Below are 27,546 nucleotides of genomic sequence, written 5' to 3' on the forward strand. Positions count from 1 at the left end.
TAGACACCCAGCCTTGGGAAACAACCTGTCAGTGTCTACCTTGTCAAGCCCTTCAGAATCCTATAGTTTCCATAAGATCACATCGCAGTCTTCTAAACTGCAACGCATATAGACCAGGGTTGTCCAACCTTTTCGCATGGGGTCCACATTACAACTTTTGTTTTACATAGGGGGCTGGTGAAACAATTTTGGAAAGATAAAGGCATTAAAAATTTATCTTACTAAGGATCAAAACAACAAATGTGCATTTTTGTGAATCTTTAATTGAGAAGATTAATTTATTGACTTACTTTCTTGTCACTATGTTGGGCACTGATTTTGGGAGATACTTGGCATTTTTTTGCCTGCATAAGTAGTCAATGTTTGTCCGCACACTTGCTGTAGTGATATGGATAGATGTCCATCTGTCAGGAGTGATCTTGATCACTGTCTCTCCCCCTCTCTCTCTCTTAGTTTCTCTCTCTCTGTCTGTCTCTCTGTCTCCCTGTGATCCCCTCTCTCTGCCCCCCCTCTTTCTCTGTCCCTCCTCTTTCTTTCTCTGTCCCTCCACTCTCTCTCTCTGTCCGCTCTCTCTCTCTCTCTGTCCACCCTCTCTCTCTCTTTGTTCCCCCTTTCTTTTTCTCTCCCCCCTGTCTTTCTCTTCCTCCCTCTCTCTTCCTCCCTCTCTCTTTCTCTCTGTCTGTTCCCCTCTCTCTTTCCCCTCTCTCTCACCCCTCTCTCTCTGCCCCCGCACTCTTCCCCTCTCTCTCTTTTCCCGTTTTCTCTGTTTCCCCTCTCTTTCTCTCTCCTTCCCCCCTCTCTCTCTCACCCCTCACCTCTCTCTCTCTGTTACCCCCCTCTCTCTCCCCTCTCTCGCCTCTTTTATCCCCCCTCCTCTCTTTCCCCCCTCCCCCTCTCTCTCTCCCTGCCCCTCTCTCTCTCTTCCCCCACCCCATTCCTCTCTCTCTCTTTCTGTCTCTCTCTGTACCCCCTCTTTCTCCCCCTCTCATCCTCTCTCTCCCCCTCCCCCCTCTCTCCCCCCTCTCTCCCCCCTCTCCCCTCTCTCTCTCCCTCGCACTCTCCCCCCCTCTCCCCCTCTCTCTGTTCCCCCCTCTCTCTGTCCCTTTCTCTCTCTACCCCCTCTCCCCCACTCTCTCTATTCCCCTCTCTGTTGCTCCCCTCTCTCTCTGCCCCATCACTCTCTCCCCACTCTCTCCTCCCCTCTCTCTCTCCCTCCCTCCTCTCCCCCTCTCTCCTCCCCTCTCTCCGTTCCCCCCCCCCCCCCTCTCTCCCCTCCCTCTCCCCTCACTTTCTCTTTCTGTAAAGTCGGTGGCGAATGCGCTTCCCCCTAGCCCGGCGATCCGTCCTGTATTTTACAGGTCCCTGGGCTTTAATTGTCCTGAGGCGGGACTTCCACCCACTTGAGAGAGGAGGTCCTGCCTCAGTGAGCTGCCGGCCAATCAGCGGGCTGGCAGCTCTTAGTCCCAGCAGTGCCACCTGGAGCGATGGCCACTACTGGGACTGCAGCCCAGCTGATGCCATGGAGCCTTAGACGAGGTAAGTTGGGCTTGCCTCAGCAGGGGTTCGGTCCTTCCCTGGTGAGGCTGGAGTGGTCGTTTGGGCTGGGGGGGGTGCGTCTTGGGTCCCGGGGGTGGATTGGGAGGCAGGGGGTGGCCATCAATTGGGCACCCTATGCCTGACTGCCATGTCCCCCCACCCCCCCCACCGTGGCACGGAAAGGCTGGCAGCTATCGCTGGATGGCCTTTCACGTCCCCAGCATGCCCACTTGCCATGGGTAAAATACCCATTGAGGCAGGCGAGGGATCGTATGTGGCCACTTAAGGGCCTTGAATGGCCTCAGTCGGGCAGGTCGTTCCCCACCGCCCGACCGCCATAAAGTTGACCGGAGGAGGGAGCGGTGCTGGTAGGCCTCCTGGAGCCTCCCGCTCAATTTTGCGCCACCCCCACGCTACAATCCGACCTACTGGGGTGGTGTATAATTCAACCCTTAGATTCTTGCTTTGGACTTGAGCATGTTGCTTTCAAACTTAATATGGCATTCAATTGTATTATGATTTCTATTTCCCCCACAGGATCTTCTACTATAACCCTGCCTCACCGCACACTACTAGATCTAAAATAGCTTTATCTCTAGATGGTTCCACAGGGTGTTGTTCCAGGAAGCTATCGCAAATGCATTGTGCAAGCTCATCTTCCAGACCTTCTTTGCCAATTTGATTTGTCCAGTCTATATGAAGATTAAAGTTATTACAATGTTTTTGTTACAAGCTTCAATTATCTCTTCCTTAATGTTTTGTCCAATGGTATAACTATTGTTAAGAGGCCTATAAAGTATTCCCACCAGTGTTTTCTGACCCTTCTTGCTCCTAATCTCCACCCATACTGACTCTACCTCCTAATTTTCTGAGGCATGATGCTTTCTTACTACTGTTCGTATGTCATCCTTTATTATCAGGGCTACTTCTCCTTTTCCATTCTGATGATCTTTTCTAAATGTTAAGTATTCTGGAATATTTATTTCCCAATCTTGGATTCTTGGATTTTTGATAGAAACCACCCTTAACACTGTGCACAAACAGTGAAAAAGGAAAACAGGATGTTAGAATGTGAAGCCCAAGAGCTAGAGTATAAGTCCGAGGAACTAAGAATTATGTTTTCAAAGCACTGGTCTGCCTCACCTTAATTATTGTGTACAGTTCTGGTATTGTACTACAGAGAGACATCCTGGTCTTGGAAGGATTACAAAGAAAAGCAACGACGTTGAATTTGCCACCTGTGATGTGAGGAGTGGATATAGCACTAGATTAGAAAAATATGATAATCTTTTTGAGGTGTTTAAGCTCTTGAAGGAAATAGATAATCTAGACTGAGGAGCAATGCTTAACACTAACATAAACTCTTGGACAAGAGTTCTGACTTCTTCTCAGAGGATACGAAACATGTGTAATGCTCTATCTGAAGAAGCAGTGCAAGTAGAATGCAGTTTAGAAAGATTTGGATACACTTTTGACAGATAGGATGATTAGAAGTGGTGAAATATATAAAATAAAATCGAAGGTTTGGGATGGCCAGATGAACAGAAAGGTTTTTTTTTCTGCTCCTGGACAGTCCTATGTTCACCAGGGATGACTCATCAGGGGAGCGGAGGGAGGGTCATTAGTTAAATCTGTTTTGGGAGAAGTCATGGGTAACTATCAAAGGGTCTGACAGTCTCTTTTTAACCTTTCTGTGTGTTTAAAAATTCATTGGATTTCTTAAAGGTGGAAAAGATGGAAAATATCACACTGCTGCAGTAGGAGGAGTTCTTCTGAGGCTGTCATAAGGCATATTGCTGAGGTAGTGTAGCTGGACCTTTACTGGACATCTAACCTTGTTATGTCCGATCTTGAAGTGGTTGAAACTAGTGGTAGAATGAAACATATAGAACAGTTAAACTTGGTTTTGAGCTGAATATGTTGGATGGTTTCTGTGCGTATTTTGTAAAATGCCACTGGACCTCCAGAAATAACTTTAGAGTGCAACAGAAATGAGAAAGCACTGATTCAGCTAATTGATTCAGTTTCACTCAAAATGGGGGAAGTGTTCCATTTGATAGAGCTGATTTTTTTTTTTATCTGTTCTTGGGATGTGGGTGACAACGCCAATATTTATTGCCCATCCCTAATTTCTCTTGTTCTGAGCCACCTTCTTGAACCACTGTAGTCAATGTGGTGTAGGTATACCCACAGTGCTGTGTTACAGCCAAGTGTTGAGGGGTGTGGGTGGTCCCCACTATTCAACTCCCGACTGACCACTGCAAGTGTTTTTTGTTGCGAGGGTTTTAACCCCTTTGTCTTTTATTTGTCCAATAAACAGACAGCGACAGGTTTTCTCATAAGTTTAAAACAGAGCATTAACTATTAATTAAGCAATATTTATTCCCTCACCCGCACATGTATTCACATGCAAGCACACACACAAGAGATAGATAGAGCGAAAAGGAGGGAAGTGATTTGAAGTGAGGTAGGTTTTTGGGGTTCATGGTAAACCTTATTAATCTTCTCAGAGGTCAATTTCTCTTATAAAGTTGCAGGCCTGGGTGTTGCAGATTTCTTTGGTAGCCGAGTCTTCAACCTACAGACAGGAGCTCACTTTCCATTCTCTGCTGCACAAGTTGAAATGTAGAACTCACAGCAGGGCGTCTTCTTTTGCTTTGACTGGATTTCTCCCAGCTCTCAGCTGGGCATGCTTTTGACATTCAACGATAGTAATGCCATTGAATGTCAATCCCCACATGTCAAGAGGAGATAGGTAAATTCTATCTTGTTTGAGATGGCCATTGCCTGGCACTTGTGTGGAGTGAATGTTACTTGCCATTTATCAGCCCTAGCCTGAGTATTGTCCAGGTCTTGCTGCATGCAAGCACAGACTGCTTCAGTATCTGAGAAGTTGTGAATGGTAATGAACACTATGCAACCATCAATGAACATCCTCACTTCTGACATTATGTTGAATGGTGAGGCTAGAAACAGAGAGTGAGTGCAGCTGAACACGTGGCTACAGAGCTGGTGTAGGAGGGAGGACTTCAGATATGTGGATCATTGGGATACCTTCTGGGGAAGGTGGGACCTGTACAAGAAGGACGGGTTGCATCTGAACTGGAGGGGCACCAATATCCTGGGCGGGAGGTTTGCTAAAGCTCTTCGGGAGGGTTTAAACTAGTTTGGCAGGGGGATGGGAACCGGAGCTACGGATCAGTGGATGGGGTAGCTGTTGACCAGGCAGATACAGAGTGCAGAGAGTCTGTGAGGAAGGTTAGACAGTTGACAGGGCAAAGTTGCAGCCAGTATGATAGGTTGAAATGTGTCTATTTTAATGCAAGAAGTGTCAGGAATAAGGGTGATGAACTTAGAGCATGGATCAGTACTTGGAGCTACGATGTTGTGGCCATTACGGAGACTTGGATATCACAGGGGCAGGAATGGATGTTGGATGTTCCGGGGTTTAGCTGTTTCAAAAGGAATAGGGAGGGAGGTAAAAGAGGTGGGGGAGTGGCATTGCTTATCAGGGATAGTATCACAGCTGCAGAAAGGGAGGTCGTCGAGGAGGGTTTGTCTACTGAGTCATTATGGGTGGAAGTCAGAAACAGGAAAGGAGCAGTCACTTTATTGGGAATTTTCTATAGACCCCCCCAATAGCAACAGAGACACGGAGGAACAGATTGGGAGGCAGATTTTGGAAAGGTGCAGAAGTAACAGGGTTGTTGTCATGGGTGACTTCAACTTCCCTAATATTGATTGGAACCTCCTTAGTGCAAATAGTTTGGATGGAGCAGTTTTTGTCAGGTGTGTCCAGGAAGGTTTCCTGACTCAATGTGTAGATAGGCCGACTAGAGGGGAGGCTATGTTGGATTTGGTGCTTGGCAACGAACCAGGCCAGGTGGCAGATCTCTCGGTGGGAGAGCATTTCGGTGATAGTGATCACAACTCCCTGACCTTTACTATAGTCATGGAGAGGGACAGGAGCAGACGGGATGGGAAAATATTTCACTGGGGGAGGGGAAATTACAATGCTATTAGGCAGCAGCTGGGGAGCATAAATTGGGAACCGATGTTCTCAGGGAAATGCACAACAGAAATGTGGAGGTTGTTTAGGGAGCACTTGCTGCCACTGCTGGATAGGTTTGTCCCGATGAGGCAAGGTAGGGTGAAGGAACCTTGGATGACAAGAGATGTGGAACAGCTAGTCAAGAGGAAGAAGGAAGCTTACTTAAGGTTGAGGAAGCAAGGATCAGACAGGGCTCTAGAGGGTTACAAGGTAGCCAGGAAGGAACTGAAGAATGGACTTAGGAGAGCTAGAAGGGGACATGAAAAACTCTTGGCGGGTAGGATTAAGGAAAATCCCAAGGCGTTCTACACTTATGTGAGGAGCAAGAGGATGGCCAGAGTGAGGGTAGGGCCGATCAGGGATAGTGGAGGGAACTTGTGCCTGGAGTCGGAGGAGGTAGGGGAGCGCCTAAATGAATACTTTGCTTCAGTATTCACTAGTGAGAGGGACCTGTTCGATTGTGAGGACAGCGTGAAACAGACTGATATGCTCGAACAGGTTGATGTTAAGAGGGAAGATGTGCTGGAAATTTTGAAAGATATGAGGACAGATAAGTCCCCGGGGCCAGACGGGATATACCCGAGGATATTACGGGAAGCGAGGGATGAGATTGCCGCGCCTTTGGCGATGATCTTTGCGTCCTCACTGTCCACTGGAGTAGTACCAGATGATTGGAGGGTGGCAAATGTTATTCCCTTGTTCAAGAAAGGGAATAGGGATAACCCTGGGAATTATAGACCAGTCAGTCTTACGTTAGTGGGCAAATTATTGGCGAGGATTCTGAGAGACAGGATTTATGATTATTTGGAAAAGCATAGTTTGATTAGAGGTCGTCAGCATGGCTTTGTGAGGGGCAGGTCATGCCTCACAAGCCTTATTGAATACTTTGAAGATGTGACAACACACGTTGATGAAGGAAGAGCAGTGGATGTGGTGTATATGGATTTTAGCAAGGCGTTAGATAAGGTTCCTCATGGTAGGCTTATTCAGAAAGTAAGGAGGCATGGGATACAGGGAAAGTTGGCTGTCTGGATACAGAATTGGCTGGCCCATAGAAGACAGAGGGTGGTAGTAGATGGAAAGTATTCAGCCTGGAGCTCGGTGACCAGTGGTGTTCCGCAGGGATCTGTTCTGGGACCTCTGCTCTTTGTGATTTTTATAACTGACTTGGATGAGGAAATGGAAGGCTGGGTTAGCAAGTTTGCCGATGACACAAAGGTTGCTGGAGTTGTGGATTGTGTGGAAGGCTGTTGTAGGTTGCAACGGGACATTGACAGGATGCAGAGCTGGGCTGAGAAGTGGCAGATGGAGTTCAACCTGGAAAAGTGTGAGGTGATTCATTTTGGAAGGTCAAATTTGAATGCAGAATGCAGGCTTAAAGACAGGATTCTTGGTAGTGTGGAGGAACAGAGGGATCTTGGGGTCCATGTCCATAGATCGCTCAAAGTTGCCACCAAGTTGATAGGGTTGTTAAGAAAGCGTATGGGGTGTTGGCTTTCATTAACAGGGGGATTGAGTTTAAGAGCTGCGAGGTTATGCTGCAGCTCTATAAAGCCCTGGTTAGACCACACTTGGAATATTGTGTTCAGTTCTGGTCGCCTCATTATAGGAAAGATGTGGAAGCTTTAGAGAGGGTGCAGAGGAGATTTACCAGGATGCTGCCTGGACTGGAGGGCATGTCTTATGAAGAAAGGTTGAGGGAGCTAGGGCTTTTCTCATTGGAGCGAAGAAGGATGAGAGGCGACTTGATAGAGGGGTACAAGATGATGAGAGGCATAGATAGAGTGGATAGCCAGAGACTTTTTCCCAGGGTGGAAAGGGCTATCACCAGGGGGCATAATTTTAAGATGATTGGAGGAAGGTTTCGGGGAGATGTCAGAGGTAGGTTCTTTACACAGAGAGTGGTGGGTGTGTGGAATGCGCTGCCAGCGGTGGTAGTAGAAGCAGATACATTAGGGACATTTAAGCGACTCTTGGATAGGTACATGGATGATAGTAGTATGAAGGGTATGTAGGTAGTTTGATTCTAGAGTAGGTTAAACGTTCGGCACAACATTGTGGACCGAAAGGCCTGTACTGTGCTGTACTGTTCTATGTTCTATGAAGAGATCAAAAAAATCTTAAAATGCTTCACATCACATTTTGTGGAATAATGGATGATTCAACTATTAAATATAATATTTATGTGTAAGTGAGGTGGAATCTATAAAACTCATAAAAATTTGTCATGCAGCAGTAATTTAATCCTGCTCACATTTTAGTTCAACACTTATTCAGCAGTGAAACTTTAAACCCTCAATTTTGCTTGGGACTTTGTACATATGCACAGAATTGGCAGTGTGTGCCAGGTTTGAGTACTACTGGCAGGTAGTGAGCAGCACCCAGAATTTAATTCACTGCCCATGTGAACATCAGGCTTCTGCATCAGTGTTGATTGCACACTCATTGAAGGGAGTGGAATTTTAGGTGAACTGCATAAAGACATGCAGCTCCTAAAACAGCACAGTTACCTGGAGTTTATTTGAAAGGTAACAGTTGACCTGGAGGTGACCATTTGGAGTATTGACTGTTTGGTGCACGAACCTGAAGACCACGTCCTTTGGGATGTTGAAAAAGTGGTCTGGAGCCTTGAAAGTGCAACCCATACCCCAATAGAAAGGGAGAACATCATGAGAGTATACAGGTTTGGGGCATTTAGTTTTATATTGATGAATACATGCGTTGGCACCAGACATTCTGTGCAAAGAGACACTTTGACCTTGTCATAGAGTACAAGTACTGCACTGGGCAGACAGCTGCTTTGCTGGGCCAGGCATTCTTTGCTGAAGGTTAGTAGGTAATCTGGAGGAAATTCAAGATTCAGCGATGACAGCAAGCATGTGCTTTTTTTGTGAGAGTATTTCAGGAGAGCGTTTCACTGATTAATATCAGGCAAATCGATCTAGCAGCTTGCAACTGGCTTGTTGTTGGGGCCATTTCATCCCCTTGCAGCTCTTTATGTTTCTGCTTCCCTTCTTCTTCTGAAAAGTCTTGCCAATACTTCTCCAGGTCGCTGCCTCAGTCAGTTGTCATGTTGTGCAAAATCCTAGATACTTTTGCTGGTTAGTAGGGCAGGCTGCTCTCAAATTTTCCCAAGTACCAGATTCCAGAACTGCTACTTCAGAATCTCTATTGTGTCCTCTATGACAGTGCTGGTGGAGGCAAGTTGATCAGGGTAGGGCCAGAAAATGCCCTTCTCCACCAATGATGTCTGTGCTCCCTGTTATTCAGGTGAGCTTCATGCATTTCCTAAATATCTTCAAACCTCATAAGCCAAGTATAATGGATGCCCAAATATGCACCTATTCTGGTGTCAAGGACAGACACCTGAAGGACAAATTCATTACTAGGGAATTTGTATTCAATAATACAGCTGTGAAAACTCACTTATAAATCAGAAACTCACTTGTGAAATGATTCCTGTCCATTCCTCAAAACTGCAGCCTTTCTCCTCTGCCCCTGCTTTTATCGAAGCAGTCTGCACACAACTTGCATATGACCTCTGCCTGACATAAGCAGAGGAAAATTGTGGGTAAATGCTGACAGCATAATCAAAATGTACTTTTATTCTGATTTAACTGGTGTCATGACCAGGTGAGATAGGGGTCTAGGGGTTCCCTCTCAGCCTTTGCTTGGTCTAACCGTAACAGGGTTTAATTTAGAAACACCATGTTTTTAGCTCCCCTCAGTGAATTCTTGTTCACTGCTTTCCAATTGTAAGGCAAAGAAATCAGACAGGTTTTCTTAGATTTAAACAAGAAAGGTGGAAGTTTTTTAATCTTAAACATTAATTCGATAAACAACTACGAATATGTGACGCAACCACGCTAGCATTCATATGTGATAGAGATAGATAGAGATAGAGACCAAAAAAGGAGAAGGAATAAAGAGGCAATATCTGGTAGTTATTTACGGCCCTTTGAGTTCAATGTGGAGTCTTTGGTTGCCGATCAGTTTTGCTGTTCGTTGGGGCCCAGTGCACACTTTAATTTGTTTCGATGTAGGAATCTTCTTTCTTTTGAGGTTTAAGTGACTTCAATGGGTCTGGAGGTTTGTGGGAAAGTGAGAGAGAGTTAGCCAGGAGAGAGGCTGTCTTGTTCCAGCTTCAGTTGCAATCTGCAGTCTGACTTCAAACTGCCATGTGTCTAGTTCAAAAAGCTTGGACCAGCCAGTTAGTCACGTGACCAGCTGGCTTAACTGGCTTTTGTGGATTCCAAAGCTCTCGGTGGGGGTGGGAGGGATGTAGTGCTGTCTCTTACCCTGACAAGATGTGGATCACCATTGCCCAGCCAATCTCTGTTAATTGAATCAGTGGGCAATTCTTTTGTCTCTCCAAGCACTGTCTCTTAGTATGCAAATGTCCTCCAGCCAAATGTCTGGTGATCTCTTTAAACAAGTCATTTCTTCACTCCAGCAGCAGTTTAAAACGAATGTTCACATGACAAAATTAATATGCCTTAGTCTTGGCAGGTGGGGGGTCGTCATGACACTGGAAATGCCTCGTTCAAGGATGACTACAATTTTAAGGCCATTGGAAATGCTGGAGCAGCACAAAACTGGAGCAAAATGAGCATAATGGATCAGTATCAACACACAGTTGTACCCCCAAAACAGGTGTATATTAGAAGACTAACAGGATCTACACTTCCTCTCTGTAACAAATGACACAATATAAACATAATGTGGATTTTCCCAGGCCTGGTTAAAATTAAAGCAGAGCTGGGCCACAAGGTGGTGCTTTCTTATTTCTATCACACCCTATGGTTTTTTCCAGACAGCCTGTGGCATTTTACTGAATAGTGAGAAAAACTGTATGAGATATTTAGCTCAAAACCAGATTTAATTGTGCTATGGATCTCATTTACCATCATTTAAATTTTATAATAAGTGCACTGGACTATGATCCTGCTGCTGAGTTTCTGCAATCTCTTGCTAGACTGTAACTCACAATTCAGAAAAACAGGGTTGAGAAATGTAGCAGCAATTTTTTTTGGTTGCAGTTCAAGATTCTTGGTGTAAACAGAACTGCCAAGTTCCAGAATTGATTTTCAGTGAGATTATTGCACAAGGTGGAACAAACTTCCCCTTCCCCCATTCTGGCTTCATTTCCAATGCATACCATTTTTGGAGATGTAGGTTGTCAAAATCCCTCTTTATATGCTTTATTTGGGTTCATTTTGAAGTTGAAAGAGGTGCTTGTATGTGATTTATTTAATTTAATGTGGAAATTAGATTTGGGAGACAGGCCAGATTCTGAGCTGTAAGTGAGTTGAGTTGAATTCGGTTTCAATGATTTAGGTCTCAGGTTTTCTTGCTCCCATCATTGCGAACTTCTACATCTTATACTAAGGGCATTGATACAAGTGAGATGCAGCTTTGGTCTCCTTACCTAAGGGAAGATATACTTGCCACAGAGGAAGTGCAACAAAGTTTCACCAAACTAATTCATGGGATGAAGGGATTGTCCTATAAGGAAAGGTTAAATAGACTTGGCCTTTATTCTCTGAGGTTGAGACGAATGAGAGGTGATCTCATTCAAACATATATCATTCTTACAGAGCTCAACAGGGGTAGATGCAGGAAGGATGTTTCCCTTGGCTGGTCAGTCTAGTACAAGGGTACACAGTCTCAGAATAAGAAGTAGGCCATTTAGGACTGAGATGAGGAGGAATTTCTTCACTCAGAGGGTGATAAATCTTTGGAATTCTCTGCCCCAGAGGGCTGTGGAGGATCAGTCGTTGAGTATGTTCAAGACTGAGATCGATAAATTTCTACTTATTAAAAACATCACAGATACAGAGATAGTGCAGGAAAATGGTGTTGAAGTGGAAGAGTAGCCATGATCGCATTGAATGGCAGAATGGGTTCGAAGGGCTGAATGGCCTACTCCTGCTCCTATTTCTTACGTTCTTATGTTGTCACAAGCAATACTACCTCACTTTGTACCATAGTCCAATTGCTGCATTTCAAGATTTCAGGCCATATCATCTGAGGGTGTAAAATGTATTAAAAATGCTACTATTTTACAAAATTTTGCTCTTAAAGGGTAAAATTCACAGGCCAGCAGGGCTGGCTCATTAGGTTTCAGATCGGAAGGTGAATTTTAACTACTAGTGGGCTTTTGCCAGCTCAGAAGAATTAGGATCGGTGTGAAGCAGCCAGTAGTTGGCAGGCAACTCAACCAGGGCATTTTTACTACCAACCTGCCCAGTTACTGCCATGTAAGTAGGGTTAAAATCCCACCTATACGGCTGGATTTTAACAAGCCCTCTACCTCGTGATCTGTAGCAGGAGGCCTGAAGATGGCTCTGGTTGAGGCTCCCCGTGGACCTCCAAGCGGCAGGGCCTGGCCCGATCCCCCCAGCGGCGGCACCCCCCCCAACTAGGCAAATGGAACCAAAATTTAAATATGCAAATCAATAAAATTAATAAATTTAAATACACTTACCTCCAATCTTGAGGGCCCGCCGCGACCTTTGGCGCAGCAGCCAGCACTCCCTTGCCTTCAGATCCCCGTGCAGGGAAATGCGGTGCCACACTGGTGGGGAGGGGGGGAGAGGTAAGTTTGTCAGAGTGGGGGGGGGGGGATGGGGTCAAATACACATAATGGGCGTAGGGGATGGTGGGAAGGGTTGAACCTTAAACTTTGTGCAGTTTGTGCGGGGGTGGGGGAAGGTCAGAGGTAAACAGTAAGTATTTTATGGGGGAAAGGGCAAATAGTTATTGTAATTGTTAGTGGAGTGTGGGAAAGGAGCTTAAGAAATGTATTTATTTAATTTAGGGGGGTCTTTCTTTAAAAGAGCTGGCTGCCCTTTACAAATGGTGCCAGTGCCTGCGCACAGGCAGCTGACACATTGCCGGGGACAGACAGTCCACCCCCTCCTTGTAATTGGGGGGAGGGCGGGTCGCCCCAACTATTTAAATGAGCCGCTGCACTTAAGATCGCGGCGGCTCTTTGACAAGCTCGCCACCAACATCGGCAGCAGGCTCTTAAAATCCAGCCCAGTGTCTGAATAAGCATATTAGAGACAATGAAAAAAAGTTTGTCATTCCAATGATCACTCACACTCAATTCTCCTGTGACTATTCTATTCATTCGAACTCAGCGCAGGCTATTGTCAAGTTAGGCTAGTGGATCCGCTTTGTAGTAGTTCAGCTTGACTCAAAACTGACACTGAAGTCAAAGGTTTAAATGGACCAATAGGGTGATATTGGGGTTTGCCCAATATCACCAGTGAACCCTACTAGCCCTTCCCAAATAGAAGGCAGCAGTTTTATAAAATATCTATTCAAACTTGAGTCAGGCTTTTAAAAAGACAGAGACAGGCTTTTTTTTTATTTGTCAGGTAGGCTGTGATTGCAGAGTGGTTTGTTTGAAGTAAAGCTGTGAAAGTCTTTGTGAAGAAATAAGAACGGCTGGAGGACAGATGGGAGACCACCTGTTCAAGTCAAGTAAGATGACCCAGTTAGGTCAGAAAGCGTGGCAGCGTTCTTTATTCTATATCATTATGCAGAGAAATATTGTACCAATTGTAGTCAGCAAATTCCTTTGTGCATTCACTTCACTGTGGAAAAAAGCAGATTAACAATTTAGACCAAGCCTCACCTAGTATTAATTTGGCTTGCCTTTAAAGAGATTGAAGAAATCCTTGCGGATGAGGATTACATGGGGATCCCTAATTGGATCATGCCATCTTGCAAGTTGGTAGAGGGCAATATGAGTTAACTCCCAGAAGAGTAAGATGCTCAGGCCACTGAAGGGAGTGACTAACATCACTGAAGATGAGAAGATAGCGACAGTAACTATTCTTACCATGGGTATTACTGCTTGAAACTCAATTTTTATTCCAGCAAGCTACATTATAATAGCTTGCATTGCAACAGATGTCACATAAATACACCTACAAAAAGTGTTAATAATTCCTTAATTGCAGTGGAATATATTACAAAATGTCAAATTTATTATTTAGAATTTTCTAAGTTTTGTTGGATTATAGAAATATAAATTTCAAATTTCTACTCAGGTGAAAAAGAGGAACGTGCTGGGGCACCATTCGTGCCCAACCAAACCGAGTGGGCTGTCTCTGGCACAACTCCCAGTTGGTGTGAGTTTTGCTGAGGCCTATGGTAGGTAAAAAGGGTGGAATTTCCCAGAGAAGCTCTGGAAATCCCCCAGACATACCTCCTTGATATAATCGCAATAATTTAAAAGGCCAGTCTAAAAAGAGATGAATTCCACTGGAACTGGTTTCTGCCACATATCCCTGGCTACCCTGGTTGGACATCAGAGTTTCCACGCTCTGAAACGTCAGGTATTTCTGGGCCAGTTAATGGCTGGCCATCAATGGCCAGGAGGTATCACAGTGGCCTTTATACCCACAGTTTTCACCTTGGACTGTTCCTTTTCTCATAGCCTTACATGGAATCACTTCACAAAAGGGCTCACAGAGACTAATTACTTGGCGCACATAATCGTCATCATACCCTTTGTGAGCTACCTCACACATATTCACTTGGCATTTAGGAGGGGCATGAGGTTTGATCTATGAAATTACAGTTAAGAGGTGTAATTAATAATGAAAAAGCTGCTGTACTGTCACGGACTCCGACCCAGTCATATTGGGAGTGAAATCGATCTTTGACAATAGTTCAAAACAACCAACAACAAAATGGCTGTTCCATTTCTCACACTTCTTCTCTTACCCCTTCTCCTCCCTCCCAGGGCCACAATAGGGTTTCCCTTGCCCTCAGCTTCCACCCCACCAGCTTCTACATTCAATGGATCATCCTCTGCCATTTCTACCACCTCCAGCGTGTTGACACCACCAAACACATCTTACCCTCCCCTCCCCGTTCAACATTCTGAAGGGACCTTTCCATCCGTGACACCCTAGTCCACTTTCAATCATCCCCAACACCCCTTCCCCTTCCTACAGCATGTTCCCATGTAAGCGCAGGAGATGCAACACCTGCCCTTTTAACTCCTTCCCACTGTCCAGGGCCCAAAGTCTCCTTCCAGGTGAAACAGTGATTTATTTCTACTTCTTTCAATTTGTATTCGTTGCTCATGGTGCGGTCTCCTCTACATTGGGGAGACTAAACACAGATTGGTTGACTACTTTTAGAACACCTCTGTTCAGTCCACATGCATGACCCCAAGCTTCTGGTCATTTGCCATTTTAATTCTCCACCCCACTCTAACTCTGACTTCTCTGTCCTTGGCCTCCTACATTATTCCAATTAAGCTCAATGTAAGCTTCAGAAATAGCACCTTAACTTTCGATTAGGCACTTTACAGCCTTCTGGATTCAACATTGAGTGCACGATTTCATATCATAACCTCTGCCTCCAGTTTTTCAGATGGCAGCTGTTGGTGATGATTCTGCAATTCCCATTTAACACCTCCTCTAGACCCATTTTTTGTTTCTTTTCTTGTCCCATCACCATCTGCTTTTGCCTTGTCCAATCATCCCATTTGTTTTCTAATCTTGCCTGCCTCCAGACAGTCACAAACCTTCCCTTTTGCTCCTTCCCCCAACTCCTGCCTTTCCCTGCCTCTATACTTCTTTAAAACCTGTTGCATCTCTAACTTCCTCCAGTTCTGACAAAGGGTCATCCAACTGAAATGTTAACTCTGTTTCTCTCTCCACAGATGCTGCCAGACCTGCTGAGTATTTCCAGCATTTTCTGTTTCTATAACAAATTAGCCGACCGTTACACCTTGCAAAATTTTCTTTTTCATTCACTTCAAAAGAAAATCGATGGGAGTAAAATGTAAAATGGGCTGCTGATTCGCTATTGCCCATTTTATGCCATTGCCAATGACCAATTTCACCCCCATTATTTTGTTTTTCCTAACACCCAACACCCCCGCAAAAAAATCTCTATTCTACAATGAAATTCTTAATCCTTTGTCTCTCTTTCCCCTGTTCAATTTCTCCCCAAAGATTTGCTGGCCACCACCACATGCAGGCAGAATCACCTGACTGACAGCCTCGTTGTGGTGAGCAGGATGCAATGCAAAGAGTGAACTCAAGACAGACTTTATCCAAAATTCAGGTACTCAGCTCAAGTGTTTTATACAAGCTTTAACAGGCCAGATAACTAAGACTTACAGGTTGCAGATGGTCTGTGATTCATCTTTTAAGTATGTTTGGCATGGAAAATCTGAGTGAAACTGAAACATCTACTTATCTATAGGTGACAATTCTACAGTATGCTCCAAGACAGTAAACCTCACTGCAGATTCCATGGTAGAAATCAAGTTGGAAGATTGCTACTAGAGGTGCCAGATAAACAGGATTCTGATTTATTTATTACCTATGAAAATGAAGCACAGGTAAATCTTTTGCAAAGTGGATAGTGAATGTGCCTGTTGCTGCTATCAGTTGGCAAATGTTGTGATTGCCTTTAAGAGTGATCTTAAAAGATCTTAGTATGCTAATGAGATGAGTACTAGGATGCAGTCATGTGACTACATGCCAGTCTCACTCTGTAACTGTAACACCAAGAGGCAACTCCTGTAAACAGGTAGCTCTGTACTGTATATATTAGCAGCTTAATAAACCTTTTTGAGATCTTCAATCAAATGTACGTCACACATCTCATTTATGTTGCATCAGAAAACATAAAAAGCGTCTCATTACAGTAGACTGCTCCTTATGTACGTCAGCACATACAAGGGCAACTATTGAATACAAATATGTGTACAGGAAATTTGTATAATTGAATAACCAATTCAATAAGGACTCTACTTATTGATATGCTTTCTATTTCTGTGCAGTTTATTTTATACCCCAATGGGTCTCTGAATCATTTGATGTTGGGGATTGATGTGAGTGGGAACTGAATGGTAGAGGAGTAATTATAGAATCATAGAATTGTTGCATCACAGAAGGAGACCCTTCGTGTTGATGCCGGCTCTCTGCCAGAGCAAGTGAACTCCCCTGCCCTTTCCCCTTGGTCCTGCAGTTTTTTTCTCTTCAGGTAATTATCCAATTCCCTTTTGAAAAGCAGGATTGAATCTGCCTCCACCATTCTCTCAGGCAGTGCATTCGAGATCCTAACCACACACTCTAAAAAAGCTATTCCTTATGTCAATTTTGGTTAATTTGCCATTTACCTCAAATCGGTGGCCTCTGGTTCTCAAATTTTCCAGCAGTAGGAAAAGTTTCTTGCTATCTATTATGTCTAGATCCCCTCATGATTTTGAAAACCTCTATCAAGTCTCCTCTCAACCTTCTCTTCTCTAAGGAGAACAGCCCCAACTTCTCCAATCTATCCATGTAACTAAAGTTCCTCATCCCTGGAACCACTCTAGTAAATCTTTTCTGCCCAGAATTGGATACAATACTTCTATTGAGGCCAAACCCATGTTTTATAAAGATTTACCATAACTTCCTCACTTTTGTACTCTATACCTCTATTTATAAAGCCCAGGATCCTGTATGCCTTATTAACCCATTTTTCACTTTGCCCTGCCTCCTTCAATGATTTGTGCACATATACTGCCAGGTCGCTCTGCTCCTGCATCCTTTTAGAATTGTATCCTTTATTTATATTGCCTCTCCTCATTCTTCTTACCAAAATGAATCATTTCACGCTCTCTGCATTAAATTTCATCTGCCATCTGTCTGCCCATTCCACCAGCCTGCCTATGTCCTCTTGAAGTCTATCACTATCCTTATGGTTAACAATACTTCCAAGTTTTGTGTCATTGACACAAGTCTAGGTCATTAATACAGATCAAGAAAAGCAGTGGTCCTAGTACCAAACCCTGGGGAACCCCACTGTATACCATCCTCCATTCCGAAAAACTGTTCACCACTACTCTCTTCTAATTAATGGCCACTTAAGGGCCATTTCCTGCCGTTGCTGGTATTTTACCAGCAGCTGATGGGAGCTCCATCACGTGAGGAGACTGCCCAGTAACTCTGTGGCCTCCGTCCGGGTTTGGCGGGTGGGCCCTCCTCCAATGGTAATCTGTGGCCCACAGAGGGCCCTTGGCAACAAAGGCCACCCCTGTGGCATCACCTATCCCCCTGCCCTCAGTAACCCACAATCAACCCCCTTGCCGGGGCCTGCCTGATTTACCCTGGTGATTCCATCCCCACTTACCTTCAGTCCAGGCTCCATGGCTGCTCTTCTTTAAGTGATTGCTGCAGTTCTAGCAGAGGCTGCTGCTCCCAGTGGCACTGCTGGGACTGCCGAGCTGCCAGCCCTCTGATTGACTGGCAGCCCTTGGAGGCGGGATCCCCGTCCTTAAAGGGGCATGGACCCCGGCACTGGGCTTTTCATCGCCCATGCGCCCTTAAATACAGCTGGGGGGGTTCCTTCAAAAGGCCGAGGCGCTGTTCCCCTTGCCTTTAGGGCTTAGCATCGGGAACTCCGCTGGCTACATAAAATCCAGCCCATCTTCTTTTTGGTCCCTAATTGGCCCCACCCCTCCTTTTAATACCTTTTTACTATTTATATGCCTATAGGAAATTTTTGGATTCCCTTTTATGTTGGCTGCAAATCTCTTCTCATACTCTCTCTTTGCTTCTCAATGCTTTTTTCATTTCCTCTCTGAACCTTCTATATTCGGCTTGTATTATCACCCTGACTCCTAACATATGCACTCTTTTTCTGTTTCATCTTCTCTCTATTGCTTTTGTCATCCGGGAAGTCCTGGCTTTGTTTGTCCTACGTGTTCCCCTCATCAGAATGTACTTCAACTGTACCTGAGCTATCACCTCTTAAAAGGCAGCCTATTGTTCTATTACAGTTTTGCCTGCCATTCTTTGATTCCAAATTATCTGAGCCTGATGTATTCTCAGCCCACTGAAATGGCCCTCACCCAATTAATTATTTTTATTCTGGATTGCTCCTGGTCCTTTTCCATAACCAACCTAAATCTTACTGTCCCCGAAATGTTCCTCCTACTGACACTTGATCCACTTGGCCCATGTCATTCCCTAGAACCAGATCCAGCAATGCCTCCCTCCTTGTTGGACTGGAAACATACTAATGTAGAAAATTCTTCTGAACGCACTCTAGAAACTCTTGCCTCTCTCTGCCCTTTACGCTATTACTATCCCACTCTATATTAGGATAGTTAGTGTCACCCATTCTAACTACGCTCTAATTCCCGCACATCTCTATAATTTTCTTGCAAATTTGTTCCTCTATACCTTTCCCACTAGTTGGTGACCTATAGAGTACTTCCAGTAGTGATACCTCTATTGATTTTCAGCTCCGGCAAAATAGATTCTGTCCTTAAATAAAAGCAAAATACTGTAGATGCTGGACATCTGAAATAAAGACAAGAAATGCTGGAAATACTCAGCAGGTCTGGCAGCGTCTGTGGAGAGAGAAGCAGAGTTAACGTTTCAGGTCAGTGACCCTTCATCAGATTCTGTCCTTGACGCCTCTAGGACATCCTCTCTCTCCAGCACTGTAATATTCTCCATATTCAATACTCCACTCCTCCTTCTTTCTTTTCCTATCTTTCCTGAACACCTTGTATCCAAGGATATTTAGTACCCAGTCCTACCATTTTTTGAGCCAGATCTCTGTTATTGACACAGTGTCATATTCCCCTACATCTATTTGTGCCTGCAGCTCACCATTTTTATTTACCACGCCCCATGCATTCACATATGTGCACTGTAAATCTAATTTAGACCTTATTGTATTCTCTTTAACTTTGACCCCACCTAATGCCTTACTATTTCTTACCCTAGTGCTATCTGTCTCTCACAGTCCTTTGTGCACCTTGCTTTTCCTTTCTAATGTTACATCCTGTTTCCCATCCCCCTGCTAAGTTAGTTTTAACCCCCCTCAGTAGTAGCAAATTGCCCCGCAAGGACATTGATTCCAGCCCTGTTGAGGTGCAATCCATCCGGCCAGTACAGGTTCCACCTTCCCCGAAACTAGTCTGCTTCCTAGCTCCCTAAAATCACCCTGCAGGACCTCATCCCTCTTTCTACCGATGTTGTTGGTACCAATATGGATCACGACCACTGGATGTTAATCCTCCTGCCTCAAAGTGCTCTGCAGCCACTCAGAGACATCCCTGAACCTGGCACCAGGGGGCAACATACCATCCTGGATTCATGTCTGTGGCCACAAAAATGCCTGACTGTTCCCCTAACTATAGAATCCCCTATCACTATTGATTTCCCAAGCAAAGGAACATTACAAGACACTGACCCAGTGGGCAATCACATTACTTTCATGGTGGAATCTTGCCGGAACGACGGGATTATTTTTGGGCCAGGAACCTGATTTCCTCATGGGGGGGCTTTGCTGAGGCTCTTTCCCAGAGCAACAGCATTAGCATCCCGCCTCCTGGTTCCCTGACCAATTAGGGAGGGCAGGCAGGATGACGTGTCCATTCTGTCAAAGGAAGGATTTCTGATCAAAGGGACCACAGCAGAGGTTACCAAGGCTCACCACACTTGGATTTTTGATACTGCAGCAACCACAGGAATGGAGAGGAGACCTAGCAAAGCTGTTCCCTGAGTGTCTCTCTCTTATTTGGGGCTCCTCCTGCAGGATCTGAGGGACTGCAGTGAGGTGAGCCCTCCCAAGCACAGGAGGAAGCGGCAACCTCTCCAACCAACCAAGCATGGATGGAAGTGGCCGAGGAAGTCAGCAGCAGGAGTGTGCTCCCTTTAACCTGGAGCCAGTGCACCAAGAGGATCCAGGACCTCAGGAGGGCACTTCAGGTGAGTGGAATAACACTTTCAGGTGCTAAGCCCACACTCTGACCTGCCCAACATTCGCCTGCACAGCATTCCTCAGGTCAACACCTGAGGAATGCAACTCCATTCATTTCTCTCTCTGCCGGCACCTCACATCTCCATCTGAACAGCCAACACTCACTCACCCTCATTCCATTGCCGTCTCGCACCCATGCCTCACAGTCACCCTTCATAAATGGTGTCCTTCCATCCTATCCACACAAGCAATTACAAACTCTCACACATCTCTGCTTTGTCTCCTTGCAGAAGAGAGCATACTGGTTGGAAAGAGGCAGAGACCTGTCGGGTGGGGTGGGGATGGGGGTTGCTGGATGGGGTGGGGATGAGTGGCCTTCGAGTGACAGACACCTTGTCATCCATTGGCAACATGTGCCCATCTGCTCCACTGGGAAGCAGGTCTTGTTCCAGGAGGCTGCAGAATGACCTGCCATGATACCCTGAGCCACCTGAGGCACCATGCTCAGACATGTCAAGAGAACTCATCCACTGCCTATAGATCCTTTGTTGGGTGTCTTGCCTCTTTTCAGCTGGATCTTGATGTCCATCTGTCCTCCGAAGAGACATGCAACTGAGGAGAAGTTAGCTCATGTGATTCTAGTGTTGCTCCTGCTGCTGCTGTTGCCGATGGTGTGGCTTCTCCCCTTGTCCCTCATCAGAGTTGGAAAGTGGAGCCGTATAAACTGCTCCCATGCCATGGTGAAGGCTGGCAGCAGGGAAATGCAGCTGAAGATGAGTGAAGTGCTGGACAGGTAAAGTGCCTTCCAAGAAGTTGGCAATCACCTGTAAAGCAGTGAAAGCACTCTCTGAATGAAGTGCTTTGAACAGCAGTCTCTCAGTGGCGTTGGCTGGACCTTTTCAGTGTTACTGATCAAAGCCTTCCCAGCTTGTCAGTTTCACTAAAGCAGCTCTTCCCACTGTGAACTCACCGCAGTGCCCCAGGTGAAGTGCTGACACAGTGTGGAAACCGTGTGCTGTTGGGAAAGAAGGTATTCATAGTAAAAAAGGCTTTTAATTGCCTCTTTAATCACCCCAAGACCTACAGGGGTTCCTTGCAGGACTCGGGGAGACCTGGAAGAGGGCACGAGGATGTTGGGATCCCAACCCAACTCCATTTTCCAGCACTTTCCCACCCTGCATGCACTGTAACCTGCCTCCATCTGACAGGGAAAATTCTGCCCTCAGTCTCTAGACCTATCCATTGTGTGAGGCTTGCTCACAGTGAATGTAATGTTGAACAATGTATTGTAACCAAAAACAATTGCCACAAAGAGATACAATAAAATGAATAAAAATATAAACCAGGACTAGTTCAAAGTTTAAGTCCATTTCAGCAAATACCATTCCGAGAGTTTATTATGGGTGAAAGAGATGGGATTAATTTGAGTAACCTATACAATACAGTAGTGTATTAAACAAACAAGAAAGTAAGCTTTATCAGATAACTAGCAGATCCTTTGCTGGGGAAAATTGTTGGCATAGCACTATGGTGGTGATGTGGTTGGTACATTTAATTGCCTCTTTAATCACCCCAAGACCCACAGGGGTTCCCTGCAGGACTCGAGGAGACCCGGAAGAGGGCACGAGGATGTTGGGATCCCAACACAACTCCATTTTCCAGCACTTTCCCACCCTGCATGCACCGCAACCTGCCTCCATCTGACTGGGAAAATTCTGCCTTTATTCTCACTTTATTTGAAATAGATTATTAACACATTCTAAGACGTTTGTTATGTGACCATGGGCCATTAATGAAAGACTAATGGTCTGACTATAAGTAAAGTGTGCAACAATGCTTTAAACCACTGTGAGTGCACTGGAGTCAAAAAATAAACTGTTTATAAGTGAAACAGCTTGTATATAACAGAAATCTGGTGCCAAAAAATGAATGAGAAAAATCCATATGTACACTGACCAAACTTGCTGCTGCGCTTGTTCTCTGACTGGTAAGATCCTCAAGGGAATTCTATTTTTAACTTTAATAACATGTACAATTATATTAATATTGCTGCAGCTTTGTAAAAGTTGTTTATCCCTGCCTTTGCTAACTAAACAGCTATGGTATCACATGAGGGCTAGCCGTGAAATGTTTACTTTTTGAGTCATGAGTCCTGCCATGGCTCTGATGGTGCATCTTGACTTCCTCCATCGAGAGATTGGTGACCCTCATGGAGACCGCTCAGTGGCGCTGGAGATGCATGCAGACCTGCATGCCTTGGCCATGAGCTTAATGCAGTAGTGGCAAGGGGAGAGGGGGTCGAGATGCCTGGATTCTCCACCAGGTCAGCATGGAAGTACAATTGTGCCTTGCAAGAGGGAGGAACGAATGTCTTCCACTTCTGAGGGCTCCTCTCAGGGCACTCCTGAAATGGGCAGCGGCTTCACAGCTCATCTGCTGGTGGTTCCATCACCTCAAGAAGCCACAACGACAGAAGAGGGTCCTGCACCTGTGCAGGAGTGCCTTAACATGCTGGGGACAGGCCTCAGGCAGCCAAGGATAGCCACCAAGGTCACCCCCAAACCACAGGGCAAAACGATCAGCAGCCTGCCTTCATCTCAGCTGCAAGTGCAGGGGTGGCACCTCAAAGGAACACCCATAGGAGTGTTAAGAAGAACACCTAGCTGCTCTTGGGGGTTCTGGGTGATTTAACTATCTAGATGTTAAGTTCCTTTTCTGGTATGTACCTCAATAAACCTTTCACTCAATCTTCCTGCTTCTCATTCTAATTCTTGGTTCCCTCTGAGATCGCATCTACACCCTTTCTCCCTCAATGGGCTTGAAGCAGTAGAATAAGGCACGTCTGTTCATCTCCTCAGCCTTGACACTGAGCACTGTGCAGCCGGGCACTGGGCGATAGTGTGTTAAATGAAGGAGGTGAGATCAGGGCTGATTACAAGTAAGGCTTTATTGGTATGTCTTTGAAAGGCACAAATGTCACAGGAAATGGTCATGTATTAGGGTGTCCCGAACCTCCCTTGCATGTATCTCATTTTGCCTTGCCTTTAGTCCAAGGGGTTCCTTACCTTGCATCACCTGGTCATTTGGCTGCTCCATTTCTTCATCATCAGAGAAGACACCACGATCAGCAATGTCCTCATTGTTCAATGCCTTCCTCCTCTGCAGTACTAGGTTGTGCAGTGCACAGCAGACGACCATGATTCATGAGACCCTCGCTGGTCATACTGAAGGGCACCACTGGATTGATCAAGGCACCTGAAACGCATCTTCAGAAGGTGAATGGCCTGCTCATGGGTTGCTGTAGTTGACCCGTGGCAGATTTTGAACCTCTCCTCTGCATCCGTGCATGGGTTTCTCAGAGACATGAGTAGCCATGTGCTACAATCAAGTGAGCAGGGCTCAAATGGTTCCTCTCTTTTCCCTCTCCTTGTTTGACCACAACAGGTTTAATTCTTTTTTGAAAAGGATATGCTTGCCAATTCAGTGGGTGCTTAACTGTTTACACACTGTAATCATAAAAAGAACCCACCATTAACAAAGAAATAGGTTAGCTTTATTGTACTTAAACTGATCTAAGCAAAATAATAAAATTATCTCTGACTTTCATACACGCACTCAAAGTTCACATACACACACAAATAGATTACAGAATGGGGAAGGATAGATTGGTCAAGTTATAGTCCAGAGAAATAAAAGGGGTATACAGTCTGTGGAGGTTGGTGACTCGCTGGCTTCAGGCTGAATTCGGTGGTCGTGCAACTTTTCTTTGGCAATCCTGAGGCTTTCAATTTGAAGATGTGGGTAGCCAATTTGGTGGTTCTCCTGGAGAGTGTAGTGCAGCTACATTCCTTCAAGGAGTTTCTGTCTGCAGCAGGGGCATCCCTGGTTGGTCATAGTCAGCAAATGAGGTTCAAAGCTTGCAAGGTGGATTGGAGACAGAGAAAGGAAGGAGGGACCCCACTCAGGTCTTCTCTCATCAGCATCTAGCTGCTTGTCTCCTTGCTGCAGAAAAAAAGAAGCTTAAGCACATGAAGAGTGGGCCTGTCACATGACCATCACACAGTGTTTCAAGCATGGTGGTTACTAGTGTATTCCCTCTTACAACTTAATCAGTTCATGTCTAGGAATTTCCTTCTCCAAGGGTCCCATTGTTCAAGTGATTAGGTTTGAGTGGTTCGTCTCTATCAGTTGAAAACCTCAGGTAATAGCCTTGCCAACTTGCTAATGGGAACAGGATAGGTGGTTCACTCAGATTACCCAGCTCATTATCCTTGATGGGTCCATGCAGACATGCTATCTCCATCTCAATGTATTGGAATGTGTAAGGTGCAGTGATGCAAATTGGAGTAGTCATCTTTAGCTGCAAGCATCATGTCACCTTTAATCTCTTTTTAAAAAAATTCAATTTGGCTTTCCAGCTGGTGGATTAAAAATCATCATTCAAAATAAAGCACATTTTTGTGACATATGTTTTTACTGGATAGCCCTTGTCTCCAAGTATCCATTCCTGAAGGCGTGCAGAGGGCCAGAAAAGCCATAGCACCTGGGTCTGCCAGAGTATATAGGCATTGTGGCTGCTGCACGGGAACCATGTACACATGTGAAGGATCCACTTTCAGTGATCACAAACCAGTTCTACATTGAGCGAGTGGAGGTGCTTCCTGTTGATGAAGGTCGCTGGCTGCTCCAGGAGAGAGATGATGGCCACACGCATGCAGTTGATGACACCTTCCACCTGGGGTAATCTAAGTATGGCCCCGAACCCAATGGAGCTCACCGCCTGACTTTCCAGATCGATGCAGTATCACACATAGTCGCTGGCCTCCTTGTACATGCATTGGTCACCTGCTTGATGCATTGATGGGCTGCAGACTGGGAGGTCTCATACATGTCCCCAGTGGATCCTTGGAAAGAACCAGAGGTGTAGAAGTTGAGTGACATGGAGATCTTCATGGCCACTGACACTGGGTGTCCACCAAACTCTATGGGTCTCATCTCGTCCTGCAACATGAGGCAGAGATCAGTGACGACCTCTCTGGAGAACCGCAGTCTTCGCTGACATTGCCGCTCGGGCAGTTGGAGAAAGTTCAGCCCTGGGCAGTAGACTCTTCTGCACGCATGTGGCTGTTGCCGTGTCCCTCTGCACCCTTCTGCGACATGCCCACTCTGAGGCTGGACCTCTTGATGGTTGTGAGATTGGTGATGTGCCCCCACAGGTGCCTCCCTCCCTCCCTCTGAGCTGTCCCTTCTCCTGAACAGGGGCCTGGGTGATTGAGGCCATGGCTGGTGTTCTCTCTCTCAATGATAGGTCTTCAACTAGGATGCCTACACCTACCCCCCAAAACCAGCTTGTGAGTCCTATCCTTGGGGCAATGTGACCCTGGATCTACGGCCCCACACTCCTGGCACCTTCTTCTCCCTTCTGCCAGCATTGCCAGTGCCCTTTGCACACCACCCTTCTGCCACCACACACTGGCTTTTCCGATGGCTTCATTGGACTTATTCCCTGCTTCCTTCCATGGCCTGCTCCGCTGCCATCTCGTTTCACCAGGCAAGGCTTCAAAGCCCTGGGGTCCCCTTCCATCACTGATAAAACCCAAATCGCCCCATAAAATTCCAGTTAATTGGCCTTTTAAATACCTCAATTGGTGACCCGCCACCTTGATGTCAGACGTCCACCCTCCGTGGTTCCTGCTGCTGGTAAAATCCGGAAGGGGCACCAGACTTCTGGCCAAATGCAGTCTGCTCCCATTTTACGGCCTCCACCCCACACCCACCCCCAACATCCCTGACCTCGCACTTAGCGGCCCGGTAAAATTCCGGCTTATGTGTCTTGCTGGGGAGCACTATGTCGCTTTTATTGTAATGTTGCTCACAGGCAATGCAATGATGCATGTCAGCATGATTTACACCATCATGTTGTGTGATTACAAACAAGTGAAGAAATTGGTTTGCCAAACAATATTTCATAAAGACAGTGTAATTTTAAGATGCCAATGATATAGTAACTGGTGAGCAGCACAGTATTGCCTCAGCAATCATCATTGCTTTGTGCCCAAAAAGTAGCATTGACACAGTGGTTTCAATATTAGGTTGACAGTTCCTCTCAAAATAGATCTTAAAGCATTTTTGCAATCTAAATGAATAATTTAGTACTTTAGTAATGGGATGTGGAGTCCTGATTTTAAAAATGTTTATTTATGTGATACTAAAAGGAATAAATGATGCAACCCTAATGTCTCTGTATACATTTTAAATGGTATTTTTTATTTAACAAAAGAGGAGAAATAACTTGTCAGAGTCCATGAAGCAGTGGACTGTCTCAACATTGATCATCATCTACATCTGCACAGCTGCTGGTGGGGAGACTGTACTTGCTGTTGTTTGTTGGCATTAGCAGGGGGGAAATCTTCTCAGTCATGTTAAAATGGTCATTGCAGTCTCATAGCTGAAAAAAGGCACACACAGCAACTTTGAAATCTTCACAGCATAAAAATGCTCCAGATGTTTCTACAAAATTCCTTCAACTGTCATTTTAATGTAGGTGTTAACCAGTTAACTGGTTAAAGCATTCATTAAAATAGAGGAGGGTGCATTTCATTTAATTTCACTCCTATCCCACTAGCCCATTATGAATAACATTTCAAATATCAGAAGTTTATAGGTTGAAAGATAAAACTCAGATTCAGTTTCCACTCTACTAACTATAGAATGAGAAGTGCAGTTGGTGAAGACCTGAATTAAACTGTATATTGCAAGTCACTCTTTGCCTGCCAGTAGAGACCTCTGGAAATGTGACTGAAACTTGACTGAGCATTTTTTAACATCTGTCTTCACACCAGATGCGAGTTATACCAAATACGATGCAAAACTGAAGCAACAGCCTAGAGGAGGGATCACATTGCTTTGCTTTAGTGCACTGAGAGTCTGCTAAAACCTGACTGCCAAGTTATCCTGCCAGCTTCACACCAATACACACATGAAGCCATTTCATGCAGGCATTAAAGTAGAAACTGCAGAAAAATAGTGAAAATTGCACTACTTCAGAAATATTTAACACACATCAAAGATGCAATGAAGACGATGAGATCTCATCTAGCTATAAAGCTTATATATTTACCAAAGAATATTGCGAACCAGACATTTTGTAATGAATGGTTATCAATTTCAAATCACATATGCTATTTAGTTAACAAACATTTTTAATGTCCTTTTGG

Source organism: Heterodontus francisci, chromosome 13, assembly GCF_036365525.1.
Source record: "Heterodontus francisci isolate sHetFra1 chromosome 13, sHetFra1.hap1, whole genome shotgun sequence".
Taxonomy (NCBI): domain Eukaryota; kingdom Metazoa; phylum Chordata; class Chondrichthyes; order Heterodontiformes; family Heterodontidae; genus Heterodontus; species Heterodontus francisci.